Source organism: Eumetopias jubatus, unplaced genomic scaffold (assembly GCF_037043125.1).
Source record: "Eumetopias jubatus isolate StellerSeaLion01/CBP00866 unplaced genomic scaffold, mEumJub1_p1.0 scaffold_9, whole genome shotgun sequence".
In the NCBI taxonomy this organism is placed as follows: Eukaryota; Metazoa; Chordata; class Mammalia; order Carnivora; family Otariidae; genus Eumetopias; species Eumetopias jubatus.
In genome coordinates this window covers 6,551,957-6,570,711 of record NW_028274815.1, presented here as the reverse complement: position 1 = coordinate 6,570,711, position 18,755 = coordinate 6,551,957, and the positions used below count along the sequence as shown (strand labels likewise).

At 47.7% G+C, this 18,755-nt stretch overlaps 1 long non-coding RNA gene across 10 annotated transcripts in view; it reads left to right on the top strand.

Moving 5' to 3' along the window:
* Positions 1-18,755, top strand: part of LOC114205935 (uncharacterized) — a 227,144-nt gene that overhangs the window by 131,661 nt on the left and 76,728 nt on the right. For 8 of the 10 annotated variants that reach the window (XR_015768890.1, XR_015768891.1, XR_015768889.1 and 5 more), the window contains 2 exons: positions 1,697-1,806; positions 3,045-3,168. The exons of 1 other annotated variant lie outside the window; for it this stretch is intronic. This is a non-coding gene — a long non-coding RNA (uncharacterized LOC114205935). The remainder of the gene's footprint in view (positions 1-1,696; positions 1,807-3,044; positions 3,169-18,755) is intronic. One more of the 10 variants, XR_015768886.1, reaches the window with a different exon arrangement.

The following is an 18,755-nucleotide window of genomic DNA, read 5'->3' as shown; positions in this document are numbered from 1 at the left end:
CCAGTGGGGCTTGGAAGAGCAGAAGACCCTGGCAGTTGACCTGGCTGCACTCCCTAGGGGAGAGCCTTGTTGCTTTGTTGAAGGGATGTCTGGGGCTGAGGGTTGGGGAAGGAGGTACTTTCCGAGTGGAGGCAGCAACACCTCTAGCTCAGCCACAGAGAACCATGGTGACCTGACTTCCAGAGAGCTCCGAAGAGAAACCTTCCTGGTCTAGGAGATGGGCTTCTAGAAGAAGAGCCCAAGTTGGATTTTCCAATTTCATCTTTATTCCTGTAGTTTGCCTGCCTTTGAGTAATTTGTTAGTGAAGCTCAACACCAAGACTCAAGTGATCGCACCGTTGTGGGTGGGGTCCTTTCGTTCTGCTGTTCCCAGACGCAGGCTGATGTTTGCACATGGTGCTCACCTGGAGTGTTTGCTGACTGAATGGAAGCACTCATGTGGGGGGACTGAAATGAAGGAGAGCACTGCGGTCTGTGAGAGGAGAAGCTCTTAACTCCTTTGCTGGTGGCGCTGGAGGGACTGGCCTCTGGATCAGGAAATTGCCTGTGGCAGGAGGCTTTCTTCCCCCTGTAGATTCAATGCTCTTGTGACAAACTGCTGAGAGACAAGACATGTCACTCTTTGGGCCAGTATTTGCCTCTGGGGCTTCTACCCTTAACTACAACAATAACAACCGAAGAAGGATGATTTGGGCACATTTTCTCAGGGTTTTTCATGAACGGTTTAGGTTGGGCACATGATGGCACATTGAATAAACTTGAATTTTCACTTGATCTACTTTTTAAAATGGGTCTCCTTTGTAGAATTCTTTGCAAACTCAAGTTGACAATTCCCTGACCCATGGCCCCACTGTACAAACTTCCATGAAGTACCAATGTGCCTGACACCATCACTGGATGCCGAGATATCACTTCGCTGCCCTTGTTACATGGCAGCTCTCTGATGAGACTGGGGCCTTTTTTTTTGCCACCCACACCTCTTGTGGCACCGGGCCCATAGTCAACACTCAGGAATTTTGCTGAAAATGCCTTCAATGCTAAGATTCCTTTAAAGTCTGTCTTTCATATACAGTGTGAAGTCCATGCTTTGAACAATTACCCAGCTGCTTCAAACCAAGAAATTTACCTTGATTCCAACTGCCTCTGTGTTTTAAGACAAAATTCATTTTTTTTTACCTGAAGCATATAAATAACAGCCCTCTGCCTCCTCGATCTTGCCCAAATCCATAGGTCATTGGCCTTTCCAGGTACAGGGAAGTCTGTCGGCAATAGTGTGTGAAGCATTCACAAAAATAAGATGTGCATTCAATTATAATTCAGTAGTTCACTTTGGCTGCCCTGCCCTGGTGTGTGTGTGTGTGTGTGCGCGCACGCGCGCGCACGCACGTGCGTGTGTACACATGCGCGAGTGGGGACTGACAGCCTCCGTGCACAGGACATTAGGTGTGGCAGCTCTCTGCTGGGCTGGCTCTCAGGCCTGATGCTGCCCCTGATGCTGTTTCAGATGTCCTCACAAGAAGTAAGACCACGTACAAAGGCTTTAAAAAAAATCCCTGGAAGCCTCGTATGCGAAGAGAAAGGAGAAACCCATATTTTTGTTTAGAGATGTCTTCCAGTAATTAAAATATTTTTTAAATGACAGAAAGTTGAGTTCAAGTGTGAATTTAACAATGTTAAATCAATTAATGTTTAACAGCTACCCTCTCTGCTGGGTGAAAGGGTGAATTAAGGATGGTGTCTGCTTCCAAGGAGCTGAAACTCCATTATAGGAGGAACAACTAGATGGATATGGATACACAGAGACAGGTAGGCAGAAAGGTAGATCAAGTGCCCATTTATTTTTATTTTTTAAAGTATTTATTTATTCATTTATTTGAGAGAGAGAGAGCACAAGCAGGAGGAGCGGCAGGCAGAGGGAGTGGGAGAAGCAGACTCCCCGTTGGTCAGGGAACCTGACACAGGGCTCGAACCCAGGACCCTGGGATCATGACCTGAGCTGAAGGCAGATGCTCAACTGACTGAGCCCCCCAGGTGCCCCAAAGTGCACATTTATTGAGCATTTATTGTGTGCCAGGCTCTGATGCCTTAATTATATCATCACAAGGAATCTTCACAGTACCCCTGTGGGGTAGGGATTACCACTGGTGCTCTTTCTCATTCAGGCACAGAAAAGTGATAAAACTTGTGAAAGCCTACACAGCTAGTAAACAGGAAAGCCAGAATTCAAAGCTGGATTGGACGACTGTGACGCTCTTCCCATGGGCCGTGTTAGCCCTGTGCTCTTTGTGCTTCTAATTTCAGCTTGCTCATCTCTGCACTTAGTCTAGGATGTGGTCAACCCAACTGACTGAGGGGTTTTTGCTGGAGAGGTGGTGAATATCACAGAAGTTTGGGGGATATTGGAGTCTTCTGGGGGCGGGAAGCCGACTTTGGGGGTCTTGCGTACAAGGGGAAGGATGGGCAAGGGGTGGGCACAAGCAGTCCGCTTCTCTCTGGCGGCAGCACATGGAGGACTCTCTGAACTTTCCAGCCCCATTCTGAAGTATGGCCATGCGCTGGCAGAGTTCGGCGCTTTAGAGGACTTTTTAAAAAAGCTGATGCAAAGGTCAGAATCAAGTTTAATCTGACACTGAAAGTCAGAACTTGGTCAAGGTTAAGGAGTGGTTCAAACTTTGGAAACAAATGGATCAACCTCATGGAGTTACGAGAGGTTAAGGACTGATTAGTTCTCAATTAAAGTAAGATTTCAGAGCGGGGATCCAGGTTTTTTGGCAACAGATGTATCAGGGACGATAACAAAAACTGGAGTCAGAAAGGAATGAAGTCCAGCTGACGGCTTGCTTCAGGTAAGTGAAAACACTCAAATATATACGGAAGGAAGGCTGCTAGAAACCCTTTCCTCGTGTAGTCATGCACTGTTTGCATTCACAGGCTGAGTAATTCATGCCCTATTCTAGAGGGTCTTGACATAAACCCACCTTGAGAACATCAGCGCTTTGTTCTGCTGGTGGGGTTATTGACAATATTGGATTTCCCCTTTCCAGAAGATAAACTATTGCTGTGAAGTGAGAAATGTTGCCACGGAGGTGATATCACAGATGCTTGAAGACAAGGTGGCTGTTGGAGGAGGCCCGTGGAATGTGGGGCACAGCCCGAGACATGGCAGAGGTGGGTCACAGAAAGCAGAAACTCACCTGTCCACTCAACCGGGGGCCTTTCCACTCTGGGGGGCTGAGAGCACTTTTGCAGCTGCCTCCTCCCCACCCCCCTCCGCTTGTGCTCTCTTTCTCCCTCTCTCAAATAAATAAATAAATAAATAAAATCTTAAAAAAAAAAAAGCGGCCCCATCGATACCACCTCCTTACTGGGGACTAACACTGAACACGGCAAAATTCAGTTGTTCATTTAACACAGGACCTTTTTCATTTCAGATTGAATGGGATAACACTCACTGGTGATAATCCAGGGGTCTACCAGTCAGAGTTTGAAACTATTTGAATGAGTTACAGTGTTGCAACAAAGATAGAAACCTTGCCTTTTAGGAGTCTTCAGGGAGCTGCAATACTCAATATTTAACGACTTATTTCCCGTAACAATTATTTGTGATTGAGGGCCTCCAATGTGTTGAAACAATGGATTCTCTGATGAGTTTGATACTTCCTCCCAAATACTGTTTATAAATTTAAATTGCTGTGTGAAGGTAGACTAGGTAGCTGGGCAAAGTTAGACTTCTGCCTCGTATGAATGATTTCAAGATTTATTGACTTATATCTTTGAAAGAGAGAGAGAGAGCGAGAGAGAGAGCACACCAGTGGGAGGGGTAGAGGGAGAGAGAATCTCAAGCAGACTCCCCGCTGAGCAGGGAAGCTGATGTGGGGCTCGATCTCACGACCCTGAGATCATGACCTGAGCCGAAACCAAGAGTCAGAGCTTAACCGCCTGCACCACCCAGGCACCCCCGTAGTGTGAATGATTTCAAACCAGTGGATTCTGACAATGAAATTTTAACCTTGGTTCACAATAGATTTTGCTTTGCAGAAGTGTGAAATACACTTGGGGAAGGGGACGCAGTGGAGGCAACGTTTTGGAGGATTAATCGATTGGGGGGACTGTCCGTAAAACACAAAACTCGGGGAAGTTCTAGTTCCTTCATATATATATATATATATATATATATATGTATATGTATATATTTCTACTTTAATTTTTAATAATAATTTTAATATTATTAATATATATATTTCTACTTTATTATTTTTTTTGTCTAGGAAAGTTTTCTTTCTTTTGAGGAATTCCCTTTTAATTGTCTATTGGCATCGAATTCTATCATTTAAAAAATCCAGACCAAAAAAAGTCAGGAAATAATGAAGCACTGCTGAAAAGGCAAATATATGAAGAATTAAACATAAAGTAATTGTGATTACCAAAAACAGTATCTGTAATGACTTACAGAATTTAAAATATTTTTATGTGACACTATGTGTCAAAGTAGTACCAATGCTGTGAAGGGGTTAAGTAGAATTAAAGAGTGCAAATGTTTTAGAACTATCTGTTGAAAATTAAAGATCAGAATTGGTCTGTAATATGACAAGGATGCATATTGAAATCTTCAGGGTAACCAGAAAAAAGTAAAAAAAAAAAAATATATATATATATATATACATATACACACACATATAGATTGACCCACACAGAATAGGTGTATTAACAATAGGTACTCTTGTGCAGTAACCGCGCTCCTAGCTGCCGGCTTTGCATGGTGCCTCCATCTGAAGAGTAGTAGAATCATAGCCTTGTCTCAAGGGAAAGGGGGACTTGCTCAAGGTCAGTAGATCTGCCGAGCCCCGAGCCCAGAGGGTGCCGTGTGCACGGCGCGGGCTGCCTGGAAGCGGGCGTACGGGCTTACAGCCGGGCAGTGACCATGCTGCTGGGGAGAGGAGCAGCTCCTCCTCCTCTCCCACATCCCTCTCCACCATGGGTTCCTCATTAACCCACATCATCCTCCAGCAGCGGGAGCATCATCGGGAGGCGACTGCACTAAGGTGGAGGTGTGAGGTGGGGAGAAGCCCTTCCCTCCTGCTGGTTTGCATGCGCTGAGGGGTCTAGGGGACTCAGGTCTACTTTTTTTCCTTTCTTGATGAAAGATCAGGAGGACAATTTCGGCTGGTGAACAGAAGATGCTGCAAGATAACCGTGTTGGTTTTGTGGGTTTTTAAAATCATGGGGTCCCCAACTTCAGACTTTTTAGGGTGCTTTTATATTGGGGGGTGCTGGGCTTGAAGAAAGCCCATCTCAAACTACTTGTCCTTGAAGTAACAGGCAAGGGCAGTGCCGTGGGAGCAGCTGGCTCTGAAATTCTGAGGGAGGCTTTGAAGTCACCAGTGTACAAGTTATGTATCCGTTTCTCACCTCTTTTTCAAAATCACCTGATTGGAATACAAATTATTTTTGCAATGCAGAAACACTTAGACATGTGAGGCAAAGCTTCGCTTTTATGGGCTTATTTTTCTGGAGGAGAGGCGCTGATGTGTGCCAGATGACAGTCACCTTTGAATCATCGGGTTGCATCTATAACCAGCTTGCACACCTCTTGCTAAATGTTTTCCTGTTTGTAGAAGCATGCTGGTGTGTTGAAAGAATTTCACAAGAGCACTGGCCCATTTCTCCTATAGTCCTTCCCATATTTTATTGCCTGCTTTTGCTGATAAGAAATGCCTCTGCGATTTGGGTTGAAATTGTATCAGGAAAGAGCCAGAGAACTAAGTCTGGGGAGAGCGTCTCTAAGAAGAAAGTATGTGTTGGCCTTTTTAAACCTCAGTACACTTTTCTCTTCACCAAGGATTTAATCCACATAGCACACCCCTTGGAGTGGTAACCATGCTCACTTGTTTGTCTGGCCAGCGCTGGTTAATACCTAGATGGCCAGATGAAAGCAGGAATAATTTCTCTGTTTGCTCTCAAAAATGTCCTGGTTTGGACACGATGTCACACGGGCGTGCGACTCACAGCGCATGCAGTTTTTGGAACAGAGTCTCTTCTGGTATCTGTACATTGCATTTACTCTGTGCTTTCAAAGTTGCACCTTTCCAGCTGACCTTGTGTGGGAAAAGATGAGGTTGATTTGGAAGTCATTCATGGTACAGCGACCCAATCTTTTGGCCCCTGTCTCCTTCAGAAAAAACCCAAATGTCAAAATGTACCTGGTGCTTCTTGACCGGCTTTCACTTGCAGACTTAGAGTAGGGAAGTGTACTTTCCTAACTTCTCATGCCCTCCAACATCTATGCAGGAAGAATAAAAAGGACCTTTAGAGCATCACTCAGGGGGTGGTTGAAAACACCTGGACATCAGGGCGCGTTTGGGCAGCGGCTATGTGCTGCCCCCACAGCCGGGAGAAATGTTCGCATCTCCGTGACGTTATGATGGAGCTTGTGATTCTATCCCACGGTCTGTTGCAGTTTTATAATGTAATTTCCCCAGATCCTTGAGGAACGTTTCATCACAGAGGCCTGGTTTTGCAATGCACCAGGGAATTGTTCCGTCTCTGTTTTCCCCCCGTGCTTTTTATTACCCCATGCTTAATGAACTTTTCTTGGCCGTGTCAACTGTCAGCGGATGAAGTCCACGAGCGAATGCTGCTTGGCTTTCTCTGCACTGCCTTGTGACAATGATAGTTCTTAATCGCCATGAGAAAACTGAGGGAAATGTGGACCTTCGCAAAGTCTGTCAGTGCCACAAGCAGGAAGGAAGCCTGGCAGAAAATGGAGGGAAACTATGGTCCGTTCTATTATTGTGGGACAGAACGTCACGCGTCCTGGAAGGTCCCGCAGAAAAAAAGCCAAAAGGGGGAAAAAAAAAAGATGCCACATTGATTTCTCCCTTCACTGCTATTGTTTATACTACAAAATTGGCATTTGATCCATTCATTTTCAGGTTAATAAATCATTAATGGAATGCCTGCTTTTGACCAGGCAGTGCCTAGGCATTATTCCAGAGACTTCTAGATAATTATGAATGGTTCTGGACTCTGAGATTAGTAGGGTGACCAGCAACAAACTGTTCTTAGGGAGTAGTCCCCAAAGGGGGAGATAGAGCAGGGGCATTATGAAGGCGCACAGGGACACCCATCTCGGCTCGAGGGCGGCCTGGGAAGCTGACAATTAAGCAGGAAGCCAGCTAGACAATGTATGAAGGCAAGCAAAAGGGCTGTCTTCCAGAATGACATGTCTAGGGAATCAGAGAGAGTTCAGAATGGCCAGAGGAAGGGTTCTTCCTTGGACAATTTTCATTCATTCATTCATTCATTCCACAGTTATTTATTTATTGGGAGCCTGCTCTGTGCTGAATGTGAAGCCCAGCATTATGAAGATGAGGCTAGAAAGGCAGATGTGATCACAGAGAGCCTTGCGTGCGTGCGGGTGGAAGGAGTACAGGCATTATCCAGAGAGCCACGGAGAGCCACGGAGAGCCACGGAGACCTTAACCAAGAGACCACATGATTGAATGCCCGTGTTGGAGGGGACGCAGCCTGGAGGCAGACGGGATGGTCAAAGGAGAAATGATAAGCCAGCAGCAGCAGGCGTGGAAAAGAGTTGATCCATCAAGAGGTTTTGAGCAAATCAGATTTATTTATTGGCTGGAAAATGAAGGGCAAGTCTCGTATGAGCATCTGAGTTCTCTTTGGGACAACCAGTTGCCAGGTGGTGGTATCATTATCCAGATCGGGGACAAAAGAGGACAGGTTGATAAAGATACTGAGTTCTGTTTTCAGGGGGTCTGACAAGTCTGAGGTACTTGTCAGCACTGCAGGAGTGAGGGTGATGCACACAGGACTCTGGGATTTACAGGCTGACTGCTGGCAGTGGGAGCGGAGAAGCCGGGCCACAGGTATGGATGGGGGCACTCAGCGTACAAGTGATGATGAAGTCGTGGTGTGATGAGATCACTCAGGAATGGAAAAGCAACCAGCAATAATGACATCTGCGAATGCTCACTCTGCTAAGTGCTCTACAAAGCGCTAGACCCTTTCATCTTCAGACTGCTGTTAATGGCCCATTTCACAGAGGGGAACTTGGAGGCAGAGAGTAGTTAAGTAGCTTGCCCAAAGCTGCGCAGTGTGGAGGAGGAGTTGGGGGCCTGAGGAAGAGGAGGGGAGGAGGGCCCGGAGGAAGTGGGGTACAAGCCAGGGGGAGTCTAGCTCTCCTTCACCTGGCACTCTCCCGGGTTCCTGGTCTGACTGCTGTCCCCATAACTGCTGAATGTGGACGCCCTCCGAGCAGGACCGGGAGGCCGTATCTCCAAATAACCCTGTCTTAAGAGAGCACGGGATGTGTACTCAAGGTGCACTCCCTCCTTCAAGCCTCCAGTAAGGGAAGAAAGCTCCTTACCTGGCTTTCTTTAAGCTCAAACCAACCTTCTATCTTGGTAAGTTGAAATCCCACTCACCTTGGAAGCCCATGATAAATGGCAACTTCTCTGGGGAGCTCTCCAGATTTTCGCAGTCACACAGGGTCCCTCTTGCCTCTCCACTCCCCTGCTGCTTTGCACTTACAAAGTAACTTACAAATTCTTTCCCACAGTCATTCGTGTTTCTGTCTTGATGTCCTGGGGGAAAGGAAATATTCCTTATTTATTTGTGTGCCCTGCATGTTGTAGGCTCAATAATATTAGTATGATTAGGTGCTCTATAATTGGATTTGAATGAAGGGAGAAAAGGTCCTGGCAGCTTCCCACTGCCCCCCCCCCCCCGCCCAGCTTTCCCTTTTATGGGTGCTTTTGCAACCAAGCTATCCTTGCCGGCCATCCTGATATTTCTTTGTTTCCTCTCTGCATGTTCCTTGGGTTCTTTATGGCTTCCCCATTTGTGCCTTCTTCAGCCTGACATACATTAGAATTAGTTCTTCTGTGTGTCTGGGTCCTCCCCAGGCTCTAAGTCCTTGACTGCCAAGTCCAGTACCTGTCACTCAGGAAGTGGCAGCAAGGTGGGGCGGAATGCTAGTCCCCTGGAAAGCCCTCTCCAATCCCCCCTGGTTCATCCTCGCAGGCACACCCCATTCTCCCTGGGGCCATCAGCTGCACGCACCCTTTCATCCCATCCTAATGGGGGAGCAGGTGGCCCAGCCTTGCTCCATGTCCCCTCTGTGCTTCTTCTTGGTCTTCCCAGACCCAGGCTCACACATGATGCTACAGTGATATGGGCTTCAGCTCTGATCAAAGCTGAAAACTGCAGCTGAGACCTGAACTGGCTGGTAAATGAGCAAAGGCTTACTTCAGCCAGTTGGGCCAGAGTCTGCAAATACCCGGTGCCAAGAGCCTTTGCCATAGTTGCAAGTCAGAGCCTTCTACGCTATTCTTTAAAGAGAGATGCACCATGGGGCAGCAAACAGCTGTGTTGCAGATGTAGGATGACATCGAAGAGGCTCCCTGTGACCGAGAGGAGAGCAGTTGCATTTGTCATTGTGGATTTTTAGTCAGGTTACTCCCGCTCTCTTAATAAAGAGTGGAGGATGGGGTTGGAGAAGAGGGAAAGGGAAGGAGAGAGCGTGCTGTGTTTCTGTTACTTATTTCCGACGGAAACATCTTAAGCAAGCTCACTGGGGTAACATTTTCAGTGAAAATACGTATTTCTACTGGACACAGTGCAAGAATTTTTTGCTCATGGAATTTTCACTCAACAATAGGAGAAAAGATGTTTTCACACAGGCATTTTTGGCTCCAAATATGGATTTGACAAGTGTGTCCGCAAATGCCAGCAGGACTGAAGAGTGCCTCTGCTCTGGGAATTCTAGAACCCTCAAAAGAACCCCGAATGCATTTAAAAAAATGTCACTAAGTCACATATTTAAGTTGTGCTTTCTATTGTTGCTAACAACACTTGAGTATGATCACTTGGAGAGACCTCGGAGGTCTCGTGTGAGAATCCAGCATTCCGTGAGCCGGTGGGCTTTCTGCCTCTCACTGGGCATCCTGGTGAAATAGTGTGTTTGGCTCCTTTCACATCCCCTTCATTGTAGGTTTTGCTCTCTGGGCCTGGATCAGAAAGGACATGGATCAGAAAGACGATCTGAATCCGAAACTCCTATACCTTTGTAACACATTGATTGGCGCCTCACTGCTGCAGCCCAAGTCAAGAGCCGCCCAGCGCGTCCCCTCTCTCGGCTGTGCTCTCTGTTGGCGTTAATGCAGTTGTCACCGAGAACGCCATCACCATCAGAGAAGAGGCAGGGCCTTCTACTCCATGCGACGGTATTTTGAACTCAGCCCAGCGACGCCCATCACCACCAGGCTGGATGCCATTGATTGGTTCGTAGAAGAGAATTATGTGACCTCCCTCTTAAGACCATGCTGGAACTTTCCTGGGGGCCTTGAGATTGTCTCAGATAAGATTCAGCGCTCTCCTGGTTGTATTTTTTTAAGCTTCCCCCCCCCCCCCGCCCCCCGCCTCGGGCTTGATAATAGTTTTCTGTCTCAGTTCCTTCTAGCTAATCTTATTATCTTCAAAATGTAAAATGACCCCGTTCAGTTTTAAATTAATTTATATGCGGCAGATTTGTTTTAGGTGACTTTCTTTTATGATGCTGTCCTGCAGGGAGGGGCCGTGCTGACTTCTTAGAGCATGTCCTGGGATTAACTGGCAATTCAGTTCACACACACTGAAAAGCTCCTCAAATATTCACATTAACTAATTGGTGGGGCTGATAGAAGATGACCTGGCCATCACTGTGAGCACAGAACAAGAGGCCTCATTTGCTTTGCAGTCCTGCACATGTGTGTATTAAGTACGTAGAAGGAGAAGAAGTTCCACTTTAAATCCTTGATTTTTAGGGTTACACCCATTGCACTTTGACTCCATCTTTCCTTTGCCGGCCACCTGAATTGGCATCATCACTGGGATCTGTATTTAACATAACTGTAAATCAGATTGGACTTTCTTTGGATGGTTTGAGTCAGCGCTGGGAAGTTCGCTTTGGTTGCGTTGGGAGGTGGCAGAATCTGTAGCTCCTAGAAAAGCTCCCACTTGGAGGCCCGGGAAGTGCTTTCAGCACATCGCTGGGCGTGGGAAAGTGAGGCAGGAGAGATGACTTCCTGTGAGGGGCCACTAGCTGCCACCGGAGGGACGGTGATGTCGAGAGGAGACAGGAGCATGAGTACAGGTGGATCGGGAAGCTGGTCGTAGGACGTCCTGGAATGTGGCCAGACAGGCAGCCTGCAGCCTCTAGCCCCAGTGGACATGGACTTGGGCTGGGGACCCACAGGGAGCTGACTGGCGTGTCAGAGCCCTGGGGGTGGGGGTGGGGTGGACTGCAGGCCAGGACTCAGGACTGTCCAGAGCCCTGCCTTGACACAGCAGGCTTCGGCTTACAGCCTGGAAGGATGGTGGACAGACCTCCTGACAGGACACCTTCAGAAACTGGGGCCATTCTTAGCAAAGATTTTGGCTCCAACACAAGTTTAAAAAAACCCCACTCCTACTCAAAGATGCTATGTTGGGGACCCCCCCCGCAATGGAAAAGGTACTTACCTGTCTCAATGGCCTGGCCTGCTGATGCTACTCATCACAAAGAGGAGAGAGGGTTAGGATTGAAAGCAAAAGATGGGAATGCTCAAAAAAGACAGGGAAGTGGGAGAAGGAAGCGAAGATGCGCATATACAAGAGCAATCAGATGCGAGAATAGACGTAGGCCTTAGAACGATGCCTGGAATGAATGTGCGGTGGATGTCCATTGTGGGAATTTGTGGTGAGAGAGGATCTCCTTTTACAGTCTCTCCTAGGCCTGGTTTCAGACATTATTGGTCAAACTGTGGTTTTAATTTAAGGAGAACCCAGGCATGCTGTGAAGTAGCTTACACTATGAACATCCTTACTACCCTTCTATGTTGTTCCATTGAAAAGAGATGTCTGGGCCATTTCTTTTTGAACTGTTGGGATGATAGTGATTTCCCTTCTTGATTACTCCCCCAAATCTTCCACCCTCTCATTTCCCATCACTGGGGATTGCAGGGTAAAGTTAGAGTAACCGAGTCTGTTTCCAAAGTGATCACGCCAGGGTTGGTCTCAGGGAAGGGCACATGGTATTTCACACCAGATGCCCAAAGGTCAAGTCAACAGTCATTGGTCATTTTATTTCTCTCCAGTTATGCCAAGTAGATGACATCTGAGCCAAAGGGTAGAGCAGAGTTTCTGTTAGAAAGGGAAGTTGACCTCAAGTTTCCAACCAGTAGATTTGGACCAGAGACCCTGGATGTGTGTCTTCTGCGGACGTCTGGGATTTTATTTGCCGACTCCAGAAGAGAGGCTGCCAATTTCAGAAGGGATCTACAGGCAACTGTGCTGCGTACCTCCAGGACGGGTGAGGGAAGGTGCACAGATCTGGGAAGATAAAAGGCCCCGGGTCAGGTCGTGATTTACAGTTGCCAGTTGGCACACACCCAGGACTCTGGGTGGAACAGGCAGCGGAGAGGAGACTTGCTCTAATGAGTGAAGCTTTCTCAATACAGTGTCTGAAAACATAGTGAAACAAGCTGGTGAGAGTCACGAAGGAAGAGAGAGGCCATGGTTAAGGTGATTCTGCAGTCATGACAGGGGCCGCCCCTGTACCGTGGTGGGGACTGGGGTCCTCTCTGTCCTCACAGAGCACTGCAGGTCCAGGGGTGCTGCCCGGGCCACCCAGCAATGCACAGTTCGCCACAGGAGTCCTGGCGCCCAAAGTGGCGATGATTGTAGGTGTGCAAGACCATCCCCCTCCTTCCTCTGAGCACCCTTGGCTGGCGCATTCTTTTCCATGGGAATGATGGCATGCTGTGGCTGGGGGCACAGAAGTGCCCTGTTATAGGACAGTCCTGTATTCTTGCCCGTGGGCAGTCAGTGGCCACTGCCTTCGGAGCACCAGTTCAGGAATGGGGCCTCTCCCGACTGCAGGGAGAGGTTGGGGGCCCAGATACAGGGTGCAGGTGCTCCAGGATCTTCAGGGCGCCAATGCACAGATGCACATGCTGGGGTTTCTGCTAGAAGGGCAGGCAAGGGGCCTCACTTTGGGGAGGATCCCAGAGTGCCAGTCATTCACTAGCTCCTCCCCCTTGTTCACAGGCAGACCCTCTGCTCATCTCTGCTTGGCTCTCTGCCACCCAAGTCTGTGTCGGGCCTCCTGGGTGCTCTGGTTTTGGTGTGCTTTCCTGGCCTAAATAAGTGCTCTCTGGGGCACAGGACTTCCGGTTTTACTCTGCTTTCCAGCTCTGCACCCTGTGGGTTAAAGACACCTCCTCTTTCGGCCAGGGCCCCAGGAAACCAGCTACCCGCTTCCCTCAAGCTTGGTCTGCCGGATTGGCAGTTGGAGAAGGAAGGAAGGGAGGCTTATGGGTAGAGAAGGAATTTCCCAAGAAACAGAGGTGATTCTGGTGACTTCCGCCTCTTATGATCTGGGAGTCGGGGGGCCTGGTTCTGGTCCTGTGGTGTTATCAGTTACATCAAGCCCCAAAATCTGGAGAAGGCAAGAGGTGCCACAGTCATGAGATTGTTGGGGAACGAACCCGGGGAGAGAGGGACGAGAGGAGAGCTTGGTCTAAGGAGGAGATGGCTCAGCAAAGTGTCAACAGGGTAGAGTCCAGGTGCATTTGGAGGCAGGGGAAGTGGCCAAGGCCATGGCTGATGGACTGTGGCAGGCTCGGTGCTAGGAGCTGCATTTGGGTGGGCACTATGATCCCATCCCGCTGGTGAAGACAGGGTGCTCGGGGGGTAAGCCTGTCACTCTGCTGCTAAGGGGGTCTTGGTCTGGACGCCTCTCTTTGGAAGAAAGACTCTACCTCCAATTTCCTTCCGCGAGGCAGGGAGGAAGGGAAGGAAAGGAGAGAGGAGAAAGGCCTGTGAGCAGTCATTGTGACTAAGGGCTTAAGTGGCTTGGCTATTTTCAGAGAGTCTGCTAATTCCCACTCTGCAGAGACCGAGAATTTCATACAAGTGCTAATGCTGAGACCTGTCAGCCCTGCTCCCGAAGTCGGTCATCTGGTAACGCTGAGAGGCAAACACAGCTCAGCATTGCTTTCTGCGTTCTTTTCAAAGCAGTTAAATGTGATCCAATTGGGGTCCCAGAAACAAATAATTTCAGACCAGTTCCCAACTGAACAGGTAACTGTAATTCATGGGCAATGCAAAATATCTCACATTTTGAAGTGTAGCACAAAATGAATAAAGTCAACTTAGAATTTAATAAAGGCTCTCTGGAATGCATTTTAGGACAGGGAACCATGTACTGCAGTGAATCTAAATTTAGAGGTGGAAAATTAGAACAAAGCTCCCTCTTTATTAACACACCACTTTGCAATGAACTCTTGTGCTGTTATGGGTCGGTCTCTGGATTGCTGACACATATTACCTTCCCTATTGAAACCATAAAGTTTACATTTTCTTGAGCATCTTGTCTTTGATTAACTTTCCTATATGCTCTATTTTAAGAACTGTGTTTCCTTTTCATGCCATTTCTTTACTAAATATATACTTCCAGGGTTTTATACTTTTCCATTATGGAAACAGCTTGGCTTCACTGTGATTCTTTCAGCATTCCAGGTATGTGTAATTACTGGCTGCCAATTACTCTTTTATTAAGGGATACGCTAAGGCTTATTTTAAAAGCATTTCTCCTCCAAAAACTGACACAACAGAAGGCCTTCCTGTTAGTCATGCCAATCGTAAGCGGGAGGCGTGTCTGTGCTGAAGGCTGGAGGCCTTGCCTGCAAACAAATGCCGAGTGCTGCAGAGAGGCTCGGCTCAGAGAGGCCCTCCTCACTGCCGACTCAAGAGGGGAGAGCATCCATTCAATGGGGCAGTGCTGCAAAGTGGTGGCTCACCCCTCCGTTGGAAGGAAAATTGGTGTGTTTCTCCCTAGGGAGGCGATTCTTAAATTTGAAAACTGTAAAAGTAGATCAAGTATCCGAAGAGGGCAAATGGAGAGCAGAAACCATTCGTGTATTCCTTCATTCTATCGAAAAGATTTGTCTCCTCCTTATTTAGGTGGGATTTAGAGGAAACCAGTTTGGGCATGGGCTGTAGTTGCACCACATGGAACTGTCAGTTGTTCAGAGAACAGTGATGCCTAGGGTAGGACAGCGCCTGCATCTCCTCATGGACCTTGGCCAAGTTCATCAGCATCTCTAAGGCCTCAGTTTCCCTGCCCTCAGTTTCATATGATCAATGGGAGATACAGAGGACAGCCAAACAATGATGTAGATAACACGGGGAAGATCGTCGGGGAACTGCTGGAGGAGGTGGAGTCATGGTGCTCTGAGAGGGTATTCCAGGTCAGGGAGAGCAAGAAGGCTTCCTGGAGAAATGATGCTGGGCCATGATCTGAGGGATGGGTGAGAGCTGATGAGGGAGATGGTGAGAAAGAGTGCTCTCAGCAGAGTGAGCAGCATGGGTGAAGGCCCTGTGGTCAGAGGGAGTAAGACAAGTGGGAGGAACTGCACGGTCCGTGTGTTTGGAGGTCAGACGGTGAATCATAGGAACCAGAACATAGAGGGTCTTAGGTGCCAAGTTCAGAAGTTGTGTTCTATCTTAGGAGCACCAGAAAGCTAGCGAAGGGCTTCAGGTGGTGTGTGTTTGTGCAGGTGTATGTGCGTGAGTACGTGGGCAGTTGGTGCGAGGATGGTCATCATGACTTGATGCGCACTCGGCTGGATCCCTGGGACTGCAGGTCAGAGAGCAGAGTGGATCTAAGAAGGCTGGTGGGCCTCTACTGCAGCCATCCAGGTTGGACACAGCGGTAATTTGTACGAGTGTGGTGTAAAGATTGGAAAGAAGTGGGTGGATCTGAACATATCTTGGAAGTCTACTACAGGGTTTGGCAGTGGTTTGGTCATAGGCCACTGGACAGGGAGAAGGGTAAAGAATGACCTGTGGGCTCCACCCCACAATCAGGTAAAGGGGAGCCATTCCCCGAGCCAGCCAAGGGGTGCTGGAAGGGGACAAGGATTAGGAGGGAGGTCATGGATTCAGGTTACATTTCAGGTGTCTGTTTGAGTTGTCTTTGAGGTGTCCTAAGGAGAGAACAGCCAGGCATTGAGATGGATGCCGAATGTAAACGCTCTGGGCTGAATCATGCATTCTGAGGTGTCCACGCTGGGAGGTGGTTGGAGTTGAGTGTGGCTAAGCTTTCCCAGGGAAAGGGTCCAGCAGGAGAGGAGGTGGATCTGGACTTGAGCCTGGAGGAGCTCTAGCAGTGAGTGGCTTGGGAAAGTCAGCGAAGGCATTAGGGAAGGTGAGGCTGGAGAGGTAGCATTTAGACAGAAGAAGAGATGGTTTCCGGGATGGGAACGTGGTGGGCAGAGCGGAAGGCCACTGTGGGGTGAGGCGAGATGAAAGAGGAACATTTTGGGTTGGACTTGGGGAGACTGAGGTTCTCGGCAATTTTTGATCACTGGGAGTTTGTAGAACACAACTTTCAGACATACCAGAAAAGACTCTTTCTTACAGAGGCAGGATTAAATGAGATCATCTCAGCAAAGCCCTGGTACCTTCAAGGCACATGAGTACAGAGAACTATTTCTCTTCTTTTGTCTAAGAAGGAGAGTTTATAATTGGCATATCAGATTTTTTCACCCTTGGCACTTCTGACACTCTGGGCAGCCTGATTCCTGGTTGTGGGGGCTGTCACGGGCATGGTAGGATGCCTAGAAGCATCTCTGGCCTCCATCCATTAGACACAGAATATCTTCCCTCCCCGGGAGGGACAATAAAAAGTGGCATTGTCACATTTTTGGGGGGTTGGGGGAGTGATGGGCAAAATTGCCCCTGGTTAAGAACCACTGGTTGAAATAAAATAATTTCTTTAGAAATGAATTTAATGAGCCCATATTTTTTTCTTAATTTTGTAAACAAATAGCTGGAAGGGTTTGGCATCCTTGGAATGGCCATGATGTCAAAAATAGAAGCCACAGGAGGGGAAAAATAATTGATTTTGTATCTGAATATTATAGTTAACATCCAATAAGCAGCTACTATAGAAACAAAATTAAAAATTTGGATGGGTTGACTCCAAATGTTTTCTAATTCTTTAGGAAGCATGAAAGCAGACAATTTATGTCATACAGGAAAGAGAAGCCAGCTCTCCTTGGAGAAGACACAATCCACACCTGGGGGCAAAATCTGCCAGTTAACCGCCCCCCCCCCCACTTTGGGACTCATGCTTCACAACAAACTTTTGTTAATATTTATGAAGAGACTTAATGCCTTTTGGTGTAAGAAAAAAATCTAAATGAACGTTGCTAACAGGATGGTGCCCTGTCTCCCAAAACATATAATCTCCCTTTTGGGGTTGGCAAAGTTTACAAAATAAATCTCATCCAGTGCCACACACTGACTGCAGTATTTATCTTTGACACCCTGTGCTATTGAAATTCTTGACGCCTTATAGCTGACTTCAGCAAACAAATTTAACAACCTAGTTAAAACCAAATAGCTTTATAGAGATGCTGTAACTTCTTAAGTTATAGCAGGACAGATTAGGGAAGCAGACAATAAAAGTCCTGTGGTCGCTCATATACTCTGGACTGCTGCAAAACATTAATGTGCTAACACCCGCCTAAGAGGCGCCCCAGGACGACCGGGTTTCTAGAATTCAGAGCTCCTTTACTCTGAGGCAGAACAAAGGGCATTTTAATTTCCTGCTATACTGCACAGTTCTATAGGAGCATTTGTTTACTAATTTTTTTTTTTTACCCTAAACGAACTATTACAAAAATTGTACTCATGAGCTCTGATGGGATGCCGTGAGAAAGAGCACACTTCCCTACAGGATGGGGTAGAATTCTTTCTCCAGGAGGAGCCATTCACACTCGAACAGAACTCTAGACTGCTCAGGTTGGACAGCTCACAAAATAGGACTCCTGAGCCCTCGGAAGAGGAACCACAGGCTTCGCTTGTCTTTCTTTTTCTCTGAATGAGTCAAAGAGGACTGTTCTTCTGTTTCACGAGGTGTGTCCTTGAGCTGGTAGCTCATAGCTCAATTTCTGTGTTGATTCAGCCTCATCATGTTACAAACACTCAGCATTCTGTATGGAGATCCTGGAGAATCTGCTATAAGATTATAATCCAGAATCACAAAGGAAATAATAAAGGAAGGAAGGGGAAGGGAGGAAGGGTGAGTTTTTACAAGCCTCTACTTGGCAGCTATGGCCCACTGTAGGGCAGAGTCCTTCAAGCGTCCCCACACCGGCATGCAAGGAGTCGTCCTCAGTCTCACCAGGACCGTGGAAACCCCCTCATGGGGTCACCTGGACGATGAATCTCTTGATGGGTGTCTTAGTCAGGGTTTCTAAGAGAAAGAGAGCCAATAGAATACGTATATACGGACAGGTATAAAAGGAATCGGTTCGTGCAACTTTGGAGTCCCGTGATCTGCCATCTGCACGCTGGAGACCCAGGGAAGCCCGTGGTGTAATGCAGTCTGAGTCTAAAGGCCAGGGGAGGAGAGGGTGTAGATTCCAGTCTGGATCTGAAAGTCTGGGAAGCAGCAGTGATAAAGGTGGGGAGATCAATGTCCCCGCTCACCAGTCAGGCAGAGGGGGCCCAGTTCCGCCTTCTTCCACCTTTCTGTTCTATTCAGGTCCTCAAGAGACTGGATGACACCCACCCACACTGGGGAGGGCAAACGGCTTTGCTGAGTCTACTAATTCACATGCTAATCTCACCTGGAAACATCCTCAGAGACACCCCCGGAAATCATGTTTAGCCAAGTATCTGGGGCACCTGTGATCCCGTCAAGT